Source organism: Macrobrachium nipponense, chromosome 31, assembly GCF_015104395.2.
Source record: "Macrobrachium nipponense isolate FS-2020 chromosome 31, ASM1510439v2, whole genome shotgun sequence".
NCBI classification, from domain to species: domain Eukaryota; kingdom Metazoa; phylum Arthropoda; class Malacostraca; order Decapoda; family Palaemonidae; genus Macrobrachium; species Macrobrachium nipponense.
Window position 1 is genome coordinate 49,873,288 of NC_061093.1, and position 24,818 is coordinate 49,898,105.

The 24,818-nt window shown below is 38.8% G+C and overlaps 1 protein-coding gene across 4 annotated transcripts in view; it reads left to right on the forward strand.

Annotated features, from left to right (window-relative positions):
- The window catches only part of LOC135206958 (inactive hydroxysteroid dehydrogenase-like protein 1), a 62,908-nt gene that overhangs the window by 24,792 nt on the left and 13,298 nt on the right, over positions 1–24,818 (forward strand). The window contains exon 8 of one of the 4 annotated variants that reach the window (XM_064238512.1): positions 6,561–6,606. The exons of the other annotated variants lie outside the window; for them this stretch is intronic. The gene's annotated coding sequence lies outside the window, so the exon portion shown is untranslated. Of the gene's footprint in view, positions 1–6,560; positions 6,607–24,818 lie in introns of those variants that run through there. 4 annotated transcript variants of the gene reach the window in all.

Sequence of the window (24,818 nt, forward strand, 5' to 3'; positions counted from 1 at the left end):
TGGCGATTTTTGCTCATCATCAAGCCATCGGAATTGAACCGCCACCAATAACCAGGGGACTGCCTATACTAAATAGCAGCCAACATAACCCTAAGACAATGCTGGTCTTGAGAAAGGGTAAAGAATGAAAATGAAAACTCACTGTAAACAAATTGGACATGACATGATAGTGAATGTTGTAGGTGGGTACCATGTAGTACAGTGTACCCTGCCCTTTCACAGGCTACTATAGTGCTATTAAAAGGTCCTAGTAACATACTTTTGACCCCTGTTTTCTGTTTATACTTTGTGTTCATACACTTTGGTATCTTCCCACCCTTCTGTTCCTTGTCTGTCATGTTTCAGTTTAAACCTCTAATTTATGAATACTAAATCTTTTAAGGCAGTTATATGAGACTGGAAATATGACTATGGTCTGATTAATCATTATATTTATGTACCTAAGTGAAGCAGTGTGACAAACTCGCTTCTCTGTAGAAGCCAAGATAAATCAGTAAAGAAATTTGAAATCATATCTGCACCTTTACTTAGTTTCTAATAAAAGTGAGCTAGGAGGTTTGTTAAACCACACAAATTCAGCTCATTCATTCAGTAGTATATGTATTATGAGTATTTTGTGTTTTCGCTTTCTGTATTTTGCTTTATCTTTTAAAATTGCTTGTTGTATGATTCTTTTAATAGCTTATCACATGAAAACTAACTTCAGTTTTCAAATTTGCTTCTTCCCTCATACTTTTGTATTAATTTATTTTACCATGGGTTCCAAGGTGTAGGTTTCTTTAAGATTTCTCAAGTTGTCTGTAAAATTATTTTATGAATGGCTGTGTTGTTAGGAAAGCCAAATATTTCCATATTGTTTCTGAACAAACCATTGTACTAGTAACATTTAAAGGATTAAAGGTCGCAGCTGTAGAGGCAAGGGACAAGCCATTGCACTGTTATACAGTTTTCTAGAGAATGAACTTATGTACTGTACACATGATGAGTGCCAAAGCTCCCACTCTACCCTAACTAGTACCATGAGGAACAGGCAGTGGTTGCTGATGAATCACAGATAGATCTGAGGCCTGATAAAGATGGTAGGGTCATGTTACCAGTGAAAACCTATCAGGCCATGTGTGAGGTTTGAAGATGGAACCACCATTCTGTGAAGCTAGATGAAACCATTGAGCTACTACAATATCCACAGGATATATTAGCATTCCTTTCTTTTATTTGCTCTCTTCTTTTTCACTTCTGGTTATTCTGTTCTGTAGAAGCTTGTGATCAGCTCCATGGCTTTAAGAATCATTCCATGAAAATATATTCATATAAAGAATTCTGTAGCATTATTTGAAAGAACCAGTACAGTAGTTTATTGGGACTACTGAGTCATAACTAGTGAGACTTTCATGGCTTGATTTAAGGATTTGTCCCTAAGTGAGAGATAGAAAATTAGTGCATGGTAAAGCTAAAGTTTGGTAGGTACTAGGTAGGAAAAGACTGAGGGAATGAATGAAAGGTATAAAACAGAATATACTCCTTGTGGTTGGGGTCTGAAGAAATTGTTGAAAATTCATTTATGGTTATCTGCAGTGTGCCATAAACTGTCCATTACAAGCAATACTTGCTATTAGGAATTACCTCATTGTATACTATTAATTTAGCTGGTACCTCTTCCATGATACCTGAAGGTCATCTCTGTATATTTAAGGCCCTGTTTTATACTACCAAGTTGTTTTGATTTGCAGATTCTTAGTAGTGGTTATATACATTACTGAACATCATAAACATATTTTTATGAGTATGCAAATTGAACCAATAGCAAATGACAAAGTCTTGAAAACATCACAGGAATTTTGTCAAAATCTTCATTTTTTTAGTTTATCCATATACATGCTACTAAGATTTAAAGAACTACAATTTACCAAGTAAAATTTATATTTTGTTAGAAACTGACCCTTGGGGCAACCCTGTGAGGGTAAAGCAATTGTTCATATATGAAACAAACCTTCTGTTTTAACATTAGGATAAATTTTTTAGTGCCACCTGAAAAACCGGTAAAGTTAGCAAAAATTGTGTACGCAAGGAACTGTATTGGCATCTGTAGTTGATCACAAGCTGTGGGCAATCATCCCACAACTCCCTTCAAGCCATCTCATGACTGCTCTATAGTTACTTTCTTTACACCTTTAAAAGAGGACGTGCTTTACTCTCTGTCCTTTTTAAAGCTGGTTTAGTTTGCCTGATTGTTTTTCTGTTGGATCCTTTTAAATCCTTGTAACTACCCAGCAAAGGTTTCTTTGGATCTCTCAAGAAACAGAGGAAATGCCGGGGTATTAGAAGGATTCCTTGTTCGAAATTCTTAACCTCGCTGTTCACAGATCCACATCCAACAGGTAGTAGTTGCAGGGAAGGTGTTTCAATTCAGGGTTCTGTGTTTCAGATTGGCAATGTCTCCGCAAGTGTTTACAAGAGTAGTCACTCTCGTGTTGACATGGGCTCATGCTTAGGATCAGGTTACTAGGTACCTAGACGATTGTTTGGTAATAGCAAAGTCATGAGGGAAGTTCCTTTGGGACAGAGATCTTCTTCTCCAGTTTTGTCACAGCCTAGGCATTGTGTTAAATCTGCAGAAGTCGAATTTGGATCCCAGTCAGAAGATTGTGTATTTGGGGATGATTAGTATAAAGGCCAGAGCTTTTCCATCAGATCAGAGGCTGGTGGTGAATTCCTTTCTGTCAACAGAAAAACACCTTTCTGTGTCTGCCATAAAGAGATATAGGGCTGCTTTAGTTCTACAGATGAAAGATGTAGATATTTTGTCTTCATGGGAAATATCTATGTTGATTAAGAGTTTTGAGCAGCCCTGTTCTCCTAGAGGACTAAAGTCCCCCAACTGGGATTTAACCCTGGTATTGACTAGCCTTAGTAAAGCTCCCTATGAACCACTGGAACAAGCCATGGAAAGAAACTTGACTCTGAAAGTGGTCTCCTTGCTGGCTGTAGCATCTACCAAAAGGGTAGGGGAGCTGCATGGTCTGTCTTGTGAAGTGAAACATTCCAGAGATTAGAAGTCATTAGTTTTTTAATTTATACCAGAATTTGTGGCTAAGACACAGAATCCATCAGTTATGGACAGATTTTTTTTTTTTTCCTATACCTTCTTTGGGAGACTTTGTGGATAATGACCTTGACGAATATTATGTCCAGTCAGAGCACTGCGTGCTTGTTAAAAAAGAACTTGGCATCTCAGACTAGATGTCGAAGGCTTTTTATTATAGCACAGACCAGGTAAAAATACAAGTGTTCAAGAATACAATATCGTTTTGGTTAAGGGAAAAGATCAGGAATGCATATTTAACAGACTCAGAACGTTCAGATAATGTTGTGAGCGCAAGAGTGCATGACATAAGAATTCTGAGCTCTTCTTTGATAATTACATTCAAGAAGACTATGTCTGTTCAGAGAATTTTGAAAAGTGGTGTAGGGTCATGGCAAACCACTTTCACTTCCTTTTACTTAATTGGACATTGTCCATAGGTCCTTGGACTTTTTCTTTGGGTCCGGTGGTGGCTGCTCAACAAGTTGCGTAGCTCATCCAGTACCCCTGGCATTGGTTAGTTTATATCTAGTCTAAGATGAAGGTATGAAAGTGGATTGAATGATCTCTTTTCTATATTTTTCTATCTACTTTTTCTTTTTTACCTACAGGCGGTAAGACGAGAATACCATCATGGACTAAACGGACTAGATACAGGTGGAGTATTAGATACCCATGCTGTTAGAGGGTGATCAATAATATAAGATACCTTTCAGTAGCAAACACATTCCTCTCTTTAGCAAGGAGAGAGAGGAATGATAACAAACCCACGTATGAGGTACAATTGTTTGTTAATGGAGCAGATAGCTTCTTATCATCCGCAAATGCAACAAACTATGACATTGTATGTATTAAACACCCAGAAATATGAACCTATGATACCCATATATATCATAGGTTCTAAGGTAGATGTCAATGTTCTTAGAATTCTTTTATATTTGGAAATTGACCAAAGGTGGCAAACTCCCGGTTGGTTAATAAGTCGCACTTACCTCCTACCAAAGCGCGCTCAGTGGAGTGATTGGTTTGGTCGTTGGGAACTGGTCACATCCTTGGCAGCCGCAAGTTCGATTCTCGGCATTCCACTGAGGCGTGAGAGAGGTGTATTTCTGATGATAGAAATTCACACTTGACTTGGTTCGGAAGGTCGCGTAAAGCCGTTGGTCCCGTGGCTGAATAACCAGTGGTTTCCATACACGTAAAAACACCATACAAACAAACAAACAAACCTCCCACCAAAATTAAGTCTATCCTAATGTTAATACTAAAGGTTTGTTTTGTATATGAACAAATGACAAATTTTGCGATTGATTTGTATTTCTCATAAATAAGAAACCTGAGGTCTTAACATATAAAGTTCCCACCTCTAACCACCCTTCTGACAGTTAAACCAGGTTAGAAGAGTAACTAATGGGGTCACAAGATACCGAAGGGATTGTGGAAGCTCCCACATAGCTTGTGACTAAGCACAGATGCCCATAGTTCCTTGCGTACACAATTTATTTTAACTTTACTGGTTTTCCAGCTGGCACTAGAAGATTTATCCTAATGTTAAGACCTCAGGTTTGTTAGCTATGAGAAATACAAAATGATAAAAAAATTTGTCATTTTAACACACTATTGGTTAAACTCTTGATGAAAATAGTGGTTCAAGTATTTAATAATAATAACAACAATAATAATCACAGGTTCTTTATGTCAAAAGGGCTTTAAGTGATTCTCATGATAATGGGTCACCGATATGATTTACCCATATGAGTAGGGTACCAAGGAATTTCAAAGGGGATTAAACCAAACTTCTAAAGGAATGTACACCCTTCAGTGACAAGGTATGTTATCCAACTAGGGAGAAACCTTAAGAGGCCCTTAGCTAAATAACTTGAATTCGTCTAAACATGGAAAGCACTAAGTTGGTTATTGAGGCTGCTTTAAATTATGATGGTAGGAAATTGTGATTTTATTTGCAAAGGCATATGACATTTATGTGAATTATACAAACTCAAAAAAAAAGGAGTAGATAATGAACAGAAGCTAATAATAGTCGTAGGTTGTAGTTGGCATTATGTATACTATAGTAAAGGTTTGTATAGCAAGTTCCGATACACTAGGTTAGGTAGATATGTACTATGATGAATAAGCATTAGCTCAATAGGTGTTCTCAGCAAGGCCAAAAATTACCTAGTATTGAAGCATCATGAGCTATGCCAGAGAAAGCTTCAAAAGTTCAAACATCAGATTGCTAACAGTTGGCGATGAAAAGGAAGTGGTTGATCACTCTAATGCACTGGTTTAAGATACGTATTGATGTTCAGCTGTTTGGGAATAAGTATTGATGGGATGCCAAAAGCTGTCAGATCTATGTAGAAGCAAAGGAACCAAGTTTAACAAATTCACTGCCACTGGGTAATCAATCAGAAAAAGTTTTATTTAAAAAAAAAAAATACTGAGTTACTCTAGGTGAAGAATGATTTTTAAAACTGATACTGAATGCTTGGGAAAGGGGGTTGGCAACCAAAATTCCCCGTAGGTGGTTAATGCCGTCAGTGGTTAATGCCGTAGGTATGATTACTTAAGGCTCTTTCTAGCATCCCTTCGGCCCCCTAGCTGCAACCCCTTTCATTCCTTTTACTGTACCTACGTTCGTATTCTCTTTCTTTTATCTCTTTCCACCTTCCATCAATTGCTGCATAGTGCAACTGTGAGGTTTTCCTCCTGATACCCCTGTAAAACCTTTCTACAATCTTTCCTTCAACATTTATTGAAAACATTACATTTTTGGGTAATGTAAATTTCCTTGCCCAAAGTAATATCTATTGTTGCACAAGTTTCAGCTAAATTCACTCTCTTCTACCATTTTATGTTCCCCACCATGATATGATTTGACTCGCTTACTGCAAGCTGATTTTTAGGCTCTCTTTTACTGCTTGGTTACATATGTTAAAATGAAATTTACTCTTATTCAAAGATGATTATCATCTTGATAATATACGATTCAAAGCAATAAAGCTCCATAGATGTATCTTCCTTTGAAAAACAAATGGCATACAGCTACATCTTAAATATAATTTATGATTCCATGCATATGAAAATGTTTACTGCCTAAATGTTATAGTTAATGGAGTCCTCCATCAAAACTTTAAATGAAAGATAACACTCACATCATAATTATGAGCCTCTAGTGTATCATAAAGTTGCTATGTAACATGCATTGCTGCTAGTATTATTATTATTCTTAAAATTATTAAGTTTAACCACCCAAAGAGTGTTCATTTTAGTGTAGATTTAGTCCTTGTATTTGGAAAATGTAACTTTAGAAATTTGGTATAGGTAGGATTGTGCATGGATGTTAATAGCATGTAAATAGAATATTTTTTATGCTCAATGTATTTCATATTGAAACGTATTTCATGTTGAAAAAGTGTATTAGAAATTCTCTTGTGCATGGTGTTTATGTCTTATGTTTTTTTATTTTTTCAAGAAATCCAGCAACTGAATCAAGAAATACACCAGATGAACTAAGGAATGTACCGGTGTGGTGGGTGAAAACAAAATATACAAGCTGAACCAAAAGATGTACCAGGTGAATCAAAAAATAAGGCAGAAGAACCAAGAAGTGCACCAGTTGAACCAAGAAGTTCACCAACTGAACAAAGGAATTTACCAGAGGAACTAAAAAATGCACCAACTGAACAAATTAATGTACCAGCTGAGCCTGGGAGAACAGGTCATGACTTAGATAAAACAGGAGATGAGGAGTCAAGATGAACTTTAATGTAAGAATGAGATCTACACAAAAGTGAAATTCTGTTGCTTCATTTATTGGATTTTTGTGCTGTAGACTCTCTAGTTTGGAAGCTTTCAACTAGACAGCACACGCTGCTCAGAGTAATGAGGCTCAGTTTGTTAAGTGTACAGTATTTTGTCTTTGTTAAAGACACTTCTATGGTTCTATATAGTTTTCATGTTGGTACAAACTAATAAACTAAGTGTGTTTTAGGAAAGGGTCCTTTTTGCTTTAATTTCTTAAACAAATTTACTACTAATAAGTTTCCTTGTATGGTAAAGTAACTTGCTGTAATGGTATTGTACTTTGAATTCAGTAGTTTTATTGTTAAAATTTGCTGTTTTCAAACACTGCCAGAATTCTTTTCATAGCTTGCAAAGTCTGTTCTTTGTTATGTCTAAATTGGATTTTGGTAAAATACATAACCATTTGAATTTCACCAAATTAATATGGTAACAAAATAAACACTTGTCTTTAACCTTACTTTGATTTTATTTATCTGTTGGTTTTATAGTACTTGTGTTTTATAATTAGTAATGAGAAGGTAATGGTTTTTAATACTGAGATTTACAAGGAGTGTCCATAGAATTACACTGTAATTATAGCATTGTTATGATATCATATAAATGAGAAATTACTTCTCAGGTAGTTTTTAGAATCTTGAGGGGAATTTTATACATATAGTAAATATTCTGGTGAGTACCCAAAAATTAGTGACTTTATTGGAGCACTGTAGTAAAAAAAAAAATTATTCCATTTTAGAGGAGAATATTTTCTGATACTAAAAGTGAGCAAGAACTGGCAAAGGTATGAAGTGAATCAAAAAGTGCCTGCTGTTTTAGACTAAAAATTTTTGACAAACTTTTGATTTCTAACTTAATTTTTACCTATATTAAGGTGCAGGACATTCTGTATCATATACTACTTACTATAAAGTAGGATTGCAGCATAGAAGTTTAATTAAGTTGATGTTAAGTCATGCAGTAGTGTGTACTACTGTTATAATTTCATATAAGCTTTTCAATTTTACATTCTGGGTTACATGATTTTCTACTTTGATATGATAAAATTTAAGAATAGTCATCTACCCTATAACAAAGCATGGAATTAGGTGTAAGTGCAGTATTTAAGTAAGTTGCTGGTATCCCAATTTTATTTCAATTTTGATATATCCCCCAATATTTGGCAGATTAGATCAATTTCCTTTACAGCAAGCAGGTTTTCTACTTTTACACATTCATAAGATGTTATAGGTTGGTTATAAGTTACAATTTGATTAAGAGTCCAATAGAAGACAAAGTGGTTAAAATTTTGTGTTGCATTGTTTGTATTCAGGTACATTCTAGACAGGTTATGTCATGTCAAGTGATTGTGTTTTATGCTTATTTTATGTTTGTTGATGTTTCAGGTTTGTTTAAAGTATTTTAAATATACTGAATTATTATGTTTGTATTTCTTGTCCTTATGAACGTTTTAACCTTTTTCTGTTGGAAAGACAATAAGGTTCATTTACAGGTTCAATATAAACTACAGTGTTTGACATGTTTATTTTTGACATACAGTATTCTTAAAACTACATATTTTTATGAAGGATTTTCACTCTGGAATGCAGGAACTCAGCCCTTATTAAGCAAGCCTCTGAACTTATGATTCCTTTAGAGCAATTCTTCTTTCCCAAAATCTCTTAAAAGTAGGAGCCTCTTTCCTTCGTATAGCATATGAAAGTCAGAAATTACATTCATACAAATAGGAGTCTGCTGGGAGGCCCATCCCAGGTAATTAAAGCTCTCTTCCAGGACTGCCTTCTCAGGGGAATTTGTAGAACCTCCCCATGTCCTGTCTTCCCCTGAATGAACCAACCAAAGGGCCTACTAACTGTCCCAAGACCCCACTCCAAGGCAGCTTTCCCACTTGGCTTTCAAATTACCAAGGAGCATCCCCATGGATTTAGAGACTTCTGACTAATTGGAGCCATTTTCCAGTGCTGCTTGTTAATGGAGAATCGTAGGGCAGCTCATAGGGAATTTAACCTCAAAGGAGGGCCTTCTGATCAATTGAAGCTCTGATCTACCAAGAGAGTCAGCTTCTTGGCTTAGTGGTGGACTCTTTAGGCTTTCCTTGGCAGAAGTGGCAGCCCATAGGGAGGGGACCAACCCCCCCCCCACCCCCCTTCCAGACAGGAACTCCACCTTCCACACAAAAGGAGAGCTGTGTTAAGGTGCCCCTAGACGTTACGATCGCCGGATACCGCTTATCGGAATCGGAAGTAAATATCACTTTTATATGGGGTTATAGTTCGACCAAAAGTGGGCGGAATCCGTCGGCCTCTCCGACCAACTCACAACCTGCCGTTGCCAGGTTCGTGGCATCCGATTTAGTTCAGGTGGCCGGAGGCCTCCACGTTTATGGCGTGATCTGAAGATTTACTTCAGTTTCAACGAGACGCTGAAGCGTCAACATGGCAGCTGCGTCCGCAGACAATGAGTTCTGGGAGGAGTTTATTGAACGTTGTAGGAGAGCGAAATTAGGCTTATGATAAATTACGTAGTTGGAAAATTATTGAAGGATGATATTATATATATATATTATATAATAATATATATATATATATATATAAATATATATATATATATAATATATATATATATATATATTATAGATTATATTATATATATATATATTATATATATAGATATATAATATATATATATGATATTATATATATATATAGTATATATATATATATATATATATAGATATATATATATATATATATATATATATATATATATATATATATATATATATAGATATATTATATATATATAATATATATATATATATAGTTATATATATATATATATATAATATATTGAAAAATATATATACTATATATATATATATAATAGATATATATATATATATATATAATATATATTATATAATATATCTTATATATATATATAAAAGATCTTATATATTATATATATATATCATATATATATATATATCTATATATATATATATCTATAATATATATATATATATATATATATATATATATATATATATATATAATATATATATATATATATATACATACATATATATATATATATATATATATATATATATATATATATATATATATATATGTGACTGGTAAAAAATGTTCTGTAACAACAGAATTCCATCTAATAAAAGGAGCCCATAAAAAACACCAAAATGTAGAGAGAAAAGTACTATAATTTCAGAGACTGCTGTCTCTCTCTTCAGGTATATGAATGAGAAAAGTTTACAGAAAAGGTGGTATTTATACCAAGAGATCCGTCCACAAGTAAGCCAATTTAGGTAACCCGCTGATAATCTTCCTTTAATCTTCTTAAGCGTTGGTTGAATGAAAACTTCGTCGACGACATCTGAGATCCATCCGCCTTTTGAGATGTTTCATTACCTGCGTTCTCTTTTATTTAAGGCCGATTCCATCATTTGACTCTTGTACCGGCAGTTTGCTGCTATAAATCACACAGTTTATTCTATGGTTATGTTTCATTTATATGGTTGAATACAACACAAACGGTCAGTTAGGTATGGACAACAGAACTCGGCTATTTTCAACCATATAAATGAACATAACCATAGAATAAACTGGAATTTGTCACGTGTGATTTATAGCAGCAACTGCCGGTACAAGAGTCAAATGATGGTACTGAATGTTCGGCTGCTGATCTTCAACATAAACTGAAGTGCCTTGATTATACTGGTATGCATGTTGTAAATGATTGGTCAAACACCTCTGTTCAGCCAGGGAGTGGAGATTCTATCAACCTTGCAAAGTTTCCAGTTATCCCATGAGAGAGACCTTGATCACTTATCTCATGTGAGAGATCTTGGTCACTTATCCCATGAGAGAGATCTTGGTCAATCATATCATATATGTCGTCACTCAAGAGGTGCTCTTCTTTTTCCATTTTCTGTGAAAAGATATGAGAAATATTTTTTTAAATACACATGACACAAACATCATCACAATGTCAACTCTGACTAGTAGATTCAGAAACAGTTGACGATCCTGAAACGAATACCGCGTGTGTACTATAACAATACTGGTACCGAGTGGCCGAGGCACGCCACCACGTACATAGATGCATGATGGGAGGGACGGTGGCCAATAGGAGAGAAGGATCTCATGGCCGCGACTAGCATCAGGAACCAATGGGAGAGCAGGAGGATGGTGGCGAGTCTACTAAGTTGGCGGCGCACGAGTTTCAAAATTGTTATCGGTGGTTCGGGCGAATCTCGGACTTTACAGAAACCTTTCGTATCTTGAAAACTTATCGTATGTAGAGCCGTTAAATTTTTCATATTGGCTTTCGTATCTCGAGTTTTTTGTAAGTTGAGCCTTTCGTATCTCGAGGTACCACATATGCCACGAAGGAAAATAAACGACGGAGTATCCGCGAGCCCTTTCGAAGTTTAAGCATCCTTTACTAAGCAGAAACTGACATACATGAGGAAAAAGACAATACAAGAAGATTCGTATAACTGACAGATAGGGATTATAAAGAGATTATTACCTAGAATCCAACACACCTGGAAGATGAGTAACCTTCCCAAACAAGCATAAACAATGGGTGCAATTAAAAGTTTAAGACAGAAGTAAGGCTAAGCCAGCATAAATATTCTGTAAAAACTGGGCAAACATCTAATGCAATATTCATTCATTTAAGTGAAAACAACCACCGAATAAATTGGGTTGGTAGTTCAGTAATTAGCAAGGTCAAGAGATGTCTTATCACGAAATCTTTTAGAAACTGCTTTAATACAATTTACTTTTCATTGTAATTTCAATGTTAGTCGTGGCCTTTTTCATTTAGACCCTTGTATTTGTAACATGTTTAAGAATGACCTCAAAGATATAATTACAGACTTAAATAAAAATTAGTTGCTTTAGAGTTATCTTCGTTGTAATGTATGTTTAACATGTATTGTGAATATGTATTGTGAATATGGTTTTGTTTACCAAAGTTCTGAATAGCTGTCACCTATAATCCTTTAAGCTGTCACCTATAATCCTTTAATTGTCTTGTCCTCGTATCTGAGATGATTGTCTTAAACTTTTAATTGCACCCATTGTTTATGCTTGTTTGGGAAGGTTACTCATCTTCCAGGTGTGTCGGATTCTAGGTACTAATCTCTTTGTAATCCCTATCTGTCAGTTATACGAATCTTCTTGTATTGTTTTTTTCTTCATGTATGTCAGTTTCTGCTTAGTAAAGGACGTTTAAACTTCGAAAGGTCTTGCGGATACTCCGTCGTTTATTTTCCTTCGTGGCATATATATATATATATATATATATATATATATATATATATATATATATATATATATATATATATATATCTTTATTTTATGGATTTTTCACGTTCCTAACTTTCGTGATTCAGTTATGTACGCACACACACACACACACACACACACACACACACACACACACACACACACACACACACACATATATATATATATATATATATATATATATATATATATATATATATATATATATATATATATATATATATATATATATATTCATATACACTTAGGTGTGTGAGAATATTATGTATTTACGTATTGTGTTTGTATGCTGTATCTGTACTGTTGTTTAAATTACATTATTTGTTGCACAAAAAATAAGTTTATGACCATACTTTCAATAATATTTAGATTTTCCTTGTTGAAATAAAGAATTTTGTGTAGAAAATATCTGAAATTTGTATTCTTACTAAGGTACAGAACCGTAGGTTTAAAAGGGCCTAATATGCTTTAACGGAACTCTAGACCTACTGTAGTACCTACACTAGGCTGTATACCACTAGAATATGAAAGATGCTGTGTATGCAACATAGATACTGTTTACCTTTGTGAAGTCGTGTTGCATAACTTGAATAATTGCTTTACATGTCTCTGGGATTATTATGCCCCAAGGAACGACTTGTAGCGTGAAAGCGAAGTGTGTCCAACAACCTCTTGTACAATGATTTTGGTTGTGTGTGTTTTTTTTTTATTTTTTTTTTATTTACTATTATTTTTTTAATAATTCCATGTCGGTCTGCTTCTCCAGGTAATCGAACCAGTCACCAGGGGAAAGTTTCAAATAATTAAATAAACAATTGTGAGATAATTCATTTCATTTCTTCAACCATAGTTCAATTCAGGTTCTCCTTTTTCGCTGGGGGTTTCTAGTTTCAGCTGCAAGAGCGGTCCATAGCGTCATCACTGAGCGGAGCAGCCATGTCCTCACTCTACCAGGTTTCGGTAAACTGAAGTGAATCTGAACGTCTATGGGCAACACAGATGCCGGAGACAGAACGGAACCTGATCCGTCAGTCGTAACGTCTATGGGGCCCTTAAGAGGACCTCCTGACCAGGTTGAGACCCATGGGTTCTGATTTAGAAGGGCCTCCCTGCTGGCCCTTACTTCTGATGTTACCAATAGATTTAAATATCAAATCCGATTTAATTCATAAGACAAATTTGAAATAACTAGACAATGAACTGAACAGTATTAAAAAATGTATGTAGTAGATTACTATAAGATATGACAAAGATAACCATGCAGTTTTTTTTAGTCTAGTGAGAGATGATATTCTTGCTACTATAAATCTGATCCATTCACTGTAATTTAAAAGGTCCTGTTACTTATCTGCATGTTTGTCTCATTCTTATTCTACTTGTTTTATAGTCAGCGTTTGACACATTATGTCATATACTTCAGGGAATTAGCGAATTAGTTTTCACGCACCGCATCACCTTTATTTTTTTGGTTGCCAATTCTTGGATCTCTTACTTTCTTTAAGTGTTGTAAGGCTTTGAATGGGATGAAATTGGCTTGCTGTGGATTATTGACTTTCTCAAACCGAAAGACGCGAGTTACTATCTACTTCCACAAGCATTATATAGTCTAAGATTATTTTTGTTATCAAGCTTAAAGCTAGGTTTTTTAATAGGTAGTTTTTTTTTTCCTAAAAAGGGACACAGCATGCTAGTCAGTATCACTGAATATCACAATAGAATAACTTCAATAGTAAAACTCAACAATTCCCACATTTAAAAAAAAAAAACTTGATAGATAAAGTTTAGAATGACTAGATTTTGTCCAGGTATCATCTTCAGAAGTAATATGACATCTCCATTAAATCTCTGGTTTCAGTAAATTTAAAGCTCGTCTAAACTCTCCTCTGTGAGTCTTTAATGCCTCTTAAAAAATGTTCGCTCTTTTCTATAATCATTTAAGGTCATGGATAATGTAATTGCTTATAAATTGAGATAATTTAAATTTTTGCCAGTAGTATTTGGACATGAAACAGTTACTGGACATTGAATAGTAACAGGAATAGCCTCGCGTGAAAACATGATAACCGTCCTCTTAGATTATGAAAATCAAAAGTATATGAATTAGTGGTTATTTCTAATTCTATGTAAGTCTGAGCAGCTTAATTTTACAAAGAATGAAGGACATAATAAAAACTTGGATACAAAACTATGGGAAAGAGAAATATGTAAGACGTCAATACTGAATATTTATCGGAATTATAGAAAGTGGATAAAAGAAAAAAACATACTTAAGTACCCCAAAAAAGACATCAAAGTTAAACGAGAGGCAAAATTTTGGTGAGCAAACAAAATGTTGCAAAGTGAAGAAATGAATGAAGAGCATTTCTTACTTTGGTGTCCAGCTTATCTAATATCAAGGGCAGATTTAGTTTAAAAAGAGATAAAATAAATTCTAATCTGATGCCAGATCGGTTTAGAGAAGCATTTGAAAATATAAAAGAATTTATCCAAGCATTTAGTATCACAAAGAACCTTTAGTAATGTACATCCATTCTCGGGAGCCGTTTTAAAGGAAATAAATACACAAAGTAAAATTAGTACTACTACTACTATTGCAGTGCGTGCTAGGACTTGACTTTTCACCATGTGTTTGAGTGTGATCATAAATTATAATATAGCTATTACTCACATTCGTTAACTTACACATGGATGATAGTAGCAGTAATATTCCTAGCAACTGAGACGAGTGACTCTGTCTGATTTGCTTCTAATGAAGGTAAAGTATAAACCCAGTTTTTTTTTTCTAAGGTACTGTACACGCTAACCAGGTGATCTTGGGGACGAATGGTTGTCATGTGGGTTCGGGCGAAACCTCCCCCTGCCAGGTTAAGACATGGCGTCCGAGTTTCGGTGAACATTAGTATTGGTTAGGTCGTATTCTCACTGAAATGCTTACTATGCCTACAGAATACCTAACCCCCTCGCGCTGCATTCGCTCCGCCTAGCTAGGGTAAAACACCGGATGGGCTGGCTAACACACCGACTAGCTATCACGGCTGGCCACCCTCCGAAAAAGTACATTTAACGCGTCCTGACACCGGAGATGGTCATCAGTCACGAGTTGTTGTTGGTGAGAGACGGAGCTAAAGACCTCTACTCTCCTTTCGCGAAGTACTAGGTACTAAGTAGGGGTAGATTACCACGGCAGGCCAACCAGGCCACCTACAATCAATGTTTGCCACCCTCCGAAAAAGTACATTATAACGCGTCCTGACACCCGAGATGGGCATCAGTCGCGACTTGTTGTTGGTGAGAAACGGAGCTAAAGACCTCTACTCTCCTTTCGAAGTAAGTATTTTCTCCAAAGTTAGAAATTAAGGCCAAATTTTAAGATTTAAACAGAGGGTACTGAAAATGGCGCCCACGGCAGTGGAAATCTCACCAAAACGCTTTAGAAATTTTTTACTTACAACTAAAAATGTTTTCGAAGATTGACGCCATCTCGATGTTTACGGAGTCGCTTGTGTCAAACAAACTTTCCATTTCCTGTGATAAATCCGCACACCACTTGTACCCACAGACGCTGGAGCACTTTTATCACAACAATCGAAACACGATTTCTCACCAACAACAAGCCAGGCGTAAACAGCTGTTTGGGTAGAAGATGACGAGAAGCGTGCTCTTGGCTAATTTTTTAAATAAGTAGTAAAACATCAATATTTTACATATTTATGATGATTAATTTGAAAATATTAATTAATTGAAAAAGTAACTCGACTCTGACTCAAATTTAAGTAATTAGTTTTTCTGATTTGCTTTCTAATGAAAGGTAAGTAATAACCCAGTTCTAAGGTACTGTACACTTCTTTTAAGTTCTGTATTATGACGTCACGACATCTTGACTTTCGTACCTATTGTAAATAATTGCTATACTTAACTGTCATTGCAGAACAGTTTACCAGTTATTCATGCAGATTGTTATCAGCTATACATGTAATTGTTATAATCGTAATGCGCATACTATATATCTTTATTATTTACTTTTTTGGATATATGAAGATGTTTTTACTGCTGGATTATCGCCGTAGTGTGACGCAATCGTTTTCGGTCCATGGGCCTCTGTCTGTTTTCGCACCATAAGAAATTATGGGCCGAATTTGCAATGACCAGAAAGTCGTTAAAAGAGGAAAGTTAGCATTGAGGGGCATATGTTTTGACTGAGAAAAATACAAATTTATTCAATAGCTAGCTAGTAAAAAATACTTGGTTATAAAAACTTGATTGACAACTAAGCAGCATGTCTACTATGGGTTTCAGAGACAGTGCAAGCACGTTTTTGGGCAATACCTATTTCTGTAACGAACACTCGTAACAGAACGAGATTTTGCTATAGTGCATTACACCCAGTGCCGTAATTTATAAGGGTATCGTGAATCACTAATCGTAAGAATAACGACACTTGTCCTTGTACCAAGAGCACAAAAAACTCCATTATGCAGAAATGGATACGAACACGCGTATAACAAAGCTCCACCTACCCTCTCCCCCCCCCCCCCCCTCCACCGCCATCCCTTTTCTTCTTCGTTCCTCCGCCTCTCTCTCTCTCTCTCTCTCTCTCTCTGTTGCCATTGGGTATAAGACTACACACAAAACGTTGAAATTGGTGAAATTAGGCTATGTATTGGAAGTATATATACATAAATATTAAAGCAATTTTATCATTATTGCATTACTATGACAACTAGAATTCATGGAAACAGTTTATAATAATGGAACGGCGTACGTGTGAGCCTCCCATAATGTGGCAACGATGATTTTGCCATTCTTAGCATGCAAACATTAAAGCATGCAAACATTAAAGGTTACATTTATTTTTGGCATTAAAGAAATCAAAATACTAATAAAGTCTGAAATCAATGAAAAGTGCTAGCAAAAACAAAAAAGCAAAAAAAAAAAAAAACGTAGTCGTTCCTCTATGCACTTTTCCGTATTCGTTCCTCTATGGTTTTCGGCAGCCAGATGTACGAAAACGTTAGAAACATTTGATTTTATCTACTTTAGAAATATCTGTAATTTTTTGGGGTAATTTGGTTGCAAAAAAGGGATAATATACATGAATTAAATCAAAATTTTTAAATAACAAAGTAAATTTAAACTAAATAACGAGTAAAGTAAACAGTTTAGGGTAATAAAACTTTGGCAGTTTCGTCGTCTGTCGTCGTCTGACTGTACGTAATTGTGTTTATGGCGCGCGCGCTTAGAAACCAGGCAACAGCAATGGGTTTAAAGTGCAATGTGGAGTGAACTGAGACCAAAATGTGTATATAACAATCAATAAGCACTGTGGAGTTTCAGTTGTGATGGCAGTAAGGATAAAAACCCGCCGATTACAAGGTAAGAATGATTCAGTTCCAACCATAACCCGGGAATAACAAGTTTCATCACTTTCACTAATATAAGCAACAAAATGTTGTTTTATTGTGCTGATTACAACTGCAATCTTGAGTAAGATCAATAAACGTTACATACATACGCTAACATTGTTCAAATGATGCTGGGAAGGCTGGGGAAAGATGGTGGCCGTCACTGATGAGAACCGTCCATGCAAAAACGTAGCCGCCAAATTGGATTTCAAAACTGCCTTGAAAACATATTTTACGAAGAGCTCACATGCTTATTTTAGTTCGTATGGGGCTTTCATATATCACATATGTTGACGAAACTTCAGTCTTTTAAATGGTATGCTTAGAGTTGCAATTGTATTCATGTTTCACCAATTAATATCGAGTGAATAAGACCCGTCCACTGTGATGAGGGTTGGCCTGTCTTGATATTCTCTACCCTATTTTCTCCAAAGATAGAATTAAGGCCACTAGGTACTTATTACTACCTAGTATTTTAAGCTTTGTTCATGAAACTTACTTACCTGTCAGATATATGGGCTATACCTAGGTATAGCTGCATTTTCTGAAGTCCGACAGAATTTCAAAAACTTCCGGCACACGCAGTGGCCGCCAGGTGGTTAGTACCCATCCCCCTCCCGCCGCTGGGAGGCAGGTATCAGGAACCATTCCATTTCCTATTCATATTTTTTTTCTGTCGCCGGTGTTGTAAACATCTGTTTGCAGCACCTCCGTCTGGATTTTGGAAACCTTAGCTACTTGAGTATCCCTTTTTGTTGTTTTTGGTTATCTGACTTTGGATCGGTGGCTAGGCACACGTTATTTCTGGATTTAGTAATTGATTTTGGCTTTGATTTCTCTTTGAATTAAGATGTCTGGGACTAGTTCCGCTAGCGCCAGGTTTTGCTCTAGGAGTGAGTGTAGAGGTAGGCTACTGAAAGCTTCAGTAGACGACCCACATACTGTGTGTAGGGTAGACACCACAGCAGGGCCAACCCTCATCACGGTAGACGGTCTTATTCACTCGATATTTAATTTGTGAAACAAGAATACAATTGCAACTCTAAGCATACCATTTAAAAGACTGAAGTTTCGTCAACATAATGTGATATATGAAAGCCCCATATGAACTAAAATAAGCATGTGAGCTCTTCGTAAAATATGTTTTCAAGGCAGTTTTGAAATCCAATATGGCGGCTACGTTTTGCATGGACGGTTCTCATCAGTGACGGCCACCATCTTTCCCCACCTTCCCCGCACTCATTTGTTTAAAGAATGTTATCGTATATATGTAACGTTTATTGATCTTACTCAAGATTGCAGTTGTAATCAGCACAATAAAACAACATTTTTATACATTCAACTTCCCTGCCAGATATATACTTAGCTATAGACTCCGTCGTCTCCGACAGAATTTCAAATTTTCGCGGCACACGCTACAGGTAGGTCAGGTGATCTACTGCCCTGCCCTGGGTGGCAGGACTAGGAACCTCCCCGTTTTCTAATCAGAATTCTTCTGTCGCCCCCCGGACCATCAATCATTGTTGTTGGTTCCTCTCGATTGGTTTTTCTTTTTTCACCGGCAATTGATCTTCCTTGACCGACGGTTTTGGTGACGTATCTGGATTGTTGGAATTGGCAAATACTACGCTTTTGTGGACTGTTTTGTGGACTTGAGTTTTGGAATTTTCTTTAATAATGTCTGACTCTGGAATGGTTGTGAGACGTTGTGTGAATGTAGGCTGTAAGGTGAGGTTGCCGAAAGCTTCGGTAGACCCTCACACGGTATGCAAGAGGTGCAGGGAGTATGAATGTTCTTTTACTAATACTTGTAAGGAATGTGAGAACTTGAGTGAGAACGAATGGGAAGAATCTAACGAATTATTTAAAAAAGTTAGAAAGAGAAAGAGTGAGGAAGGCTTCTCATAGAAGTTTAAGTAGTTCTAGATCTGAACTAATTCCAAGCTTGGGATCTTCCCCAAGGGTAAGTATTGCTACTTCTCCTTCCATTGCAGCCCCTTCTCCTATTGCAGAACCTGTAGATCCAGCAAAAGAACTTGCGGATCTAAAAGCAGCCTTCAAGTTGATGGAAAACAAAATGGCTGCCATACAAGGTAAGGCTAGTGATTTTTTCAGTGGACAGTGATATGAGTGTCCCCGTTGTAGTGGAGGGGGCATCTGGTCGGCTCAGCAACGCTACTAGGTCTAGACCTCTTCCAAGCTCACATGCCCAGAGAGAAGGAATGTCGAAAGCCGAAAGGAGGTTGTGGAGAATCCCCACCGATCAGGTGGTCCTTCGGCGGTTTCTGTGACACCCCAGACTGCCAAGGACCGCTATTGTAAAAGCGTCCTACGTGAGTGTTTCTCGTCGTCGGGATCTTCATCACCGAGACGTGATTGGAGAGATTCAGACCGATCTCGGCCTCTCAAGAGGAGTTGGAAGGCTCCGAATATTGACTCGAGCCCTGAAAACTTCCCTGAAGAGTCTCCATCGGGAGTGGAGAAGGGCAAGAAGAGCCATTCTTTCAACCAAGAGTGAGAAGGAGGCGGAGGTGGAGGCTATGGACTCCTCCCCTCCTCCTTCCCCTCCTCCCGAAGAGGATAAAGAGGAGGCTACAAAGAGGTTCATGATGGCGATGCAGGAACAGATTTCGTCGTTTGTAGGAGTCCTGTCAAAGGAGCCTCCTAGACGGAAAGACACTTCCCTTCCTATTAAAAGATCCTCCAGACGTATGGAGGTATCTGCCTCCAGGATCGATACTCCTACTCGAGGTGAGGTTTCCGGTACGAACCTGGATGTAAAACGATCAGACGTCTGGCACCGGGCCAGGAGTGAGGAGTCACCCATGGAGGCAGGAGCCAAGACCAGGAGTGAGGAGTCAACCAGGAGGCAGGAGCCCGAGCCAGGAGTGTGAGGATCCATGGCAAGAGGCAAGAGGCCAGGAGGCAAGAGGCAGGAGCAAGAGCCAGAGCAGGGCCCAAGAGGCAAGGAGGGCAGGGGAGCCAGGCCCGGGCAGGAGCCAGGAGTCGGAGTCAGGAGGCAGGAGTCAGGAGGCAGGAGTCAGGAGCCAGGAGGCGGAGTCAGGAGGCAAGAGTCAAGAGCAGGATGGCAAGAGTCGGGGACTCGTTTCCCTGGAGGTTATGACTCTTCTCCAAATAGAGCTCCTCTCCTTCAGAACATAGGAGGTCTTGGAAGGACTCTCCCTCCAAACGTGAACTTTCTCCTTCGTCTGATCGAGGGTTAGACGAGTTTGTCTGATGACGAACCTCCTGCTAATGAGGGACTTTCTAGTTATAAAGTCTTAGCCTCATTACTACTTCAAGAGTTTGGAGATTCTCTTAGTCCGGGGCGGCTCCTCCTTCTCCTCGTTCGCTCTTTTCGAGCTCAGCTAACGGCTAAATCGTCGGCCTTTTTAAAAATGAAGCCTGCGATATCTATGAAGAAGGCACTCCATTCTTTAGATTCTTGGATGGACAAGAAGAAGGAGTTAGGAAAGACGGTATTCTGCATGCCTCCTTCCAGATTGCACGGGAAGAGAGTATTTGGTATGGGACAGGAGAGACTATGGGTCTTTCTCTACCTGCCTCTGCAGATGTGCCGACTTTTCCAATTTAGTGGAGGTGGCCTCTAGACGTCAATACTCCTTAGGATCGGTCAGAGCGACGTGGAGCACTTCAGAGTTGAACCACCTTTTCTAAAGAGGGACTTTTTGTCACTTTAGAGGTGTTCAATTAATTCTGGATTGGTAACCCTCGGAGTTCTGGCCAACAAATCTAAGGATCCGGAGTTTCTGAAAAACCCAGAAATTCTCCATAGCGTCCTGTCCTGCATGGACAAGGCAGTACAGGACGGTTCGGGTGAAGTGGCTTCCCTTTTTGGTGCTGGTCTCCTGAAAAAGAGATCAGTTTATGGATCCCTATTATCGAAAAGGGGTTCTCCGAGCCAGAGGAACTGCCTTACTGTTCGCCCCCTCTATCAGATCATCTGTTTCCTTCTCAGTTAGTGAAGGATATCTCGCTCGCTAACTGAGAAGGCGACACAAGACCTACTAACGCAAACGTCCAAGAAAGGACGCCCTGTAGTGTCGACGGTTAAGAAGGAATCTCGTCCTCCTCAGCAGCCCTTTCGTGAGGTGCAGCGGCTCGTCCCCCTGCCAGAAAGAAGAGCTCTGAAAAGAGAGGAAGGTCTTCATTTAGGCCCTTCAAGAAATCAAAGTGACTTGCTCCTCCAAGCACCAGTGGGCGCCAGACTCCTGAACTTTGCAGGAGTATGGGCAAAAAGGGGAGCCGACCCTTGGTCAGTGTCGGTCCTGAAGAAGGGATATGTAATCCCCTTCGACGACAGCCCGCCCCTAACATCTACGCCTCGGGAACTGTCAGCGAGGTACAAGAGACCCGTTAATGAGAAAGACTCTCCTTCAAATGGTGGAGCAAATGTGGGAAAAAGAGGCCATCGAACTTGTGCAGGATCCACACTCCCCGGGATTTTAACAATCGCCTTTTTCTAGTACCAAAGGCATCGGGGGGTGGAGGCCAGTTCTGGACGTAACGCTTGAAATCAAGCGCTCTGAATCGCTTCGTACAGAAAAAGAAGTTTCGCATGGAAACGTCCGCCTCTGTAATGTCGGCTCTTCGTCCCAGGAGATTGGATGGTCTCTCTGGACCTGCAAGACGCATATTTCCACGTTCCCATTCACCATTTGTCAAGAAATATCTTCGCTTTGTGATAGGAGACAAGATCTTTCAGTTCAGGGCTCTGTGCTTCGGTCTGTCTACAGCCCCACAAGTATTCACCAACCTGATGGCGAATGTAGCAAGATGGCTTCACCTAGAGGGGGATAACATCCCTCCCTCTACTTGGACGACTGGCTGATCAGGGCCAAGTCGAAGATTCAGTGCTTGGAGGACTTAGAAGTAACAAGGAACATGATAGATTCGCTAGGGTTGCCTCGTCAAACCTCGAGAAGTCACAACTGATCCCCCAGGCCAGAAACTTGGTCTGTTCTGGGGATTCAGATGGATTCCTTCCGGGGTTTTCGGGTATATAATCCTTTCGCGAGAAAGGAACTCAGCTCCGAGGTTTTTGTCGAGAAGCTCGAGCTTCTTAGGAAGAAAGAAAAGCAGAACAGCTCAGGAGGGGATTTCATGAGCCTTTTAGGGACCCTGTCCTCATTGGAAAAGTTCTTCTCGCTAGGGAGACTTCACCTTCGCCCTCTTCAGTTTTTTCCTCAAAGAGGTGGAGTTGGAAGACGGGTCAACTCTCGGACATCTTCCAACTTCCACAAGAAGTAAAAGATCATCTGAGTGGTGGATCCCTCCGCTTCAAAAGAACAAAGGCGTATCGCTTGCTCTGCAGAACCCAGACCAGTTGTTTTATTTACCGACGCTTCGGAGTCGGGATGGGGAGCGACGCTAGGAGCAAGGGAGGTGTCAGGCACCTGGACAAAGGAACAGGTGTCCTGGCACATCAATTGCAAGGAACTTGTGGCCATACACCTAGCCTTAAAGTTCTCGAAGAGATAGTCAGAGACGGGGTGATACAGATAAACTCGGACAACACCACGGCTCTGGCTTACATACGCAAGCAGGCACGCACTCTTTCTCCCTCTATCAGTTGACAAGACACCTGTTACCTGGACGGAAGAAAGAGGCAATAACTCTCCTCACAAGGTTTGTTCAAGGGATCAAGAATGTGAGAGCGGACAGGCTGAGCAGGAGAAATCAGGTCCTTCCCACAGAATGGACTCTACACGAAGAAGTGTGTCGAAGTCTTTGGTCCCTGTGGGGGAGACCTCACATAGACCTGTTTGCGACGTTCCTCACCAAAAGAATAGAGATCTTTTGCTCTCTATGGAAGATCCGAGAGCCTTCGCAATAGACGCGTTTCTCATGGATTGGTCGGGTGTGGACGCATACGCCTTTCCCCCCCCGTTCAAATCCTTGGGGAAGTGCTCAGGAAGTTCGTAGCTTCGAAGAGCACGTTGACACTCATAGCCCATTTTGGCCAGCCCAGGAATGGTTCACGGAGGTACTGGAGTGGATAGTGGACTTCCCCAGATCGCTTCCAAACAGACACTATCTACTCAGACAACCACACTTCGTTGAGAGTTTTTCATCACAACCTCCCAGGTCTCGCTCTGACTGCCTTTCGACTATCGAAAGACTTGTCAGAGCGAGAGGCTTTTCTCGCAAGGCTGCGGGCTCTATCGCTAGAGCCCGCAGAGCTTCGAACGAGAAGAGTATACCAGTCAAAGTGGGAAGTCTTTAGGAGGTGGTGTAATGGGTCCAGAAGCTGTCCTCCTCCAGTAACCTCTATAGTGAATATTGCCGATTTCCTCCTCTTTCTGAGAGAGGAATCACACCTATCTGTCTCGACAAATAAAAGGATACAGAAGCATGCTGTCTTCAGTATTCAGGAATCGAGGCCTGGACATTGCTAACGACAAAGAATCTACACGATCTAAGTTAGATCTTTTGAGACTTCGAAAGCAGCTACTCCTAGAACACCTAGTTGGAATCTAGACGTGGTCCTGAAATTCCTTTCATCGGATAAATTCGAGCCTTTACATCTGGCGTCCTTCCGCGACGTCACTAGGAAATGCTTGTTCCTAGTGGCTCTCGCTACAGCCAAGAGGACGAGCGAATTACACGCTCTGGATTCCACGGTGGGGTTTAAAGGAGATGCTGCCATCTGTTTTTCTTTCCAGACAAAAAATGTTTCTGGCAAAGAACGAAAACCCATCAAAACCTTGGCCCAGAAGTTTTGAGGTAAAAGGCCTATCTAACCTTGTAGGCAGAGAGATAGAGAGATCTCTCTGTCCAGTGAGAGCTCTTAAATACTATTTAGAGAGGAAGAGGCAGATGGGAGCTTGTCAACAAGGTCTTTGGTGTGCGGTGAAGACCCCAAAAGACTCATGTCCAAGAACGCCTTGGCTTTCTTTGTGAGAAGCGTTATTACGGACGCTCACAAGAACTGCTCGGAGGAATCCTTCGGTCTTCTAAAGTCAAGACTCATGAAGTGAGGCAGTAGCAACGTCTTTGGCGTTCCAAAAGAATATGTCTCTAAAGAATATCATTGAGACTACATATTGGAGGTGCAATTCAGTGTTTGCATCTCATTATCTGAAGGATGTGAGAGTGACCTATGAGAAGTGCTTCTCGCTAGGTCCTTTTGTATCAGCAGATACAGTACTGGGTCTTGGAGCAAAG